At 33.7% G+C, this 205-nt stretch overlaps 1 protein-coding gene across 6 annotated transcripts in view; it reads right to left on the bottom strand.

Moving 5' to 3' along the window:
* The window catches only part of LOC119591899 (calcium uptake protein 3, mitochondrial-like), a 50,562-nt gene that overhangs the window by 19,279 nt on the left and 31,078 nt on the right, over window positions 1-205 (bottom strand). The gene's annotated exons all lie outside the window — the stretch shown is intronic.

The following is a 205-nucleotide window of genomic DNA, read 5'->3' as shown; positions in this document are numbered from 1 at the left end:
AAGGGGTAGTAGAGGATTAGAATTCAATAATTATCAGTGAACTAATTTATCCCAACATTAGAAGAAAAGAAAAGGAAAAAGGCAATTATAAGAGAAATAATTTGGCTACAGTCAGCATTCAAATATAACATGGACTCAAATCCGTGAAAACATTTCTCCTTTGCTTCTCCGTGCAACATGAGGTAAAGGAGGTTCAAAGAAAAGA

This window comes from Penaeus monodon, chromosome 29 (genome assembly GCF_015228065.2).
Source record: "Penaeus monodon isolate SGIC_2016 chromosome 29, NSTDA_Pmon_1, whole genome shotgun sequence".
Taxonomy (NCBI): Eukaryota; Metazoa; Arthropoda; class Malacostraca; order Decapoda; family Penaeidae; genus Penaeus; species Penaeus monodon.
This window is presented reverse-complemented; position numbering and strand designations above follow the sequence as displayed.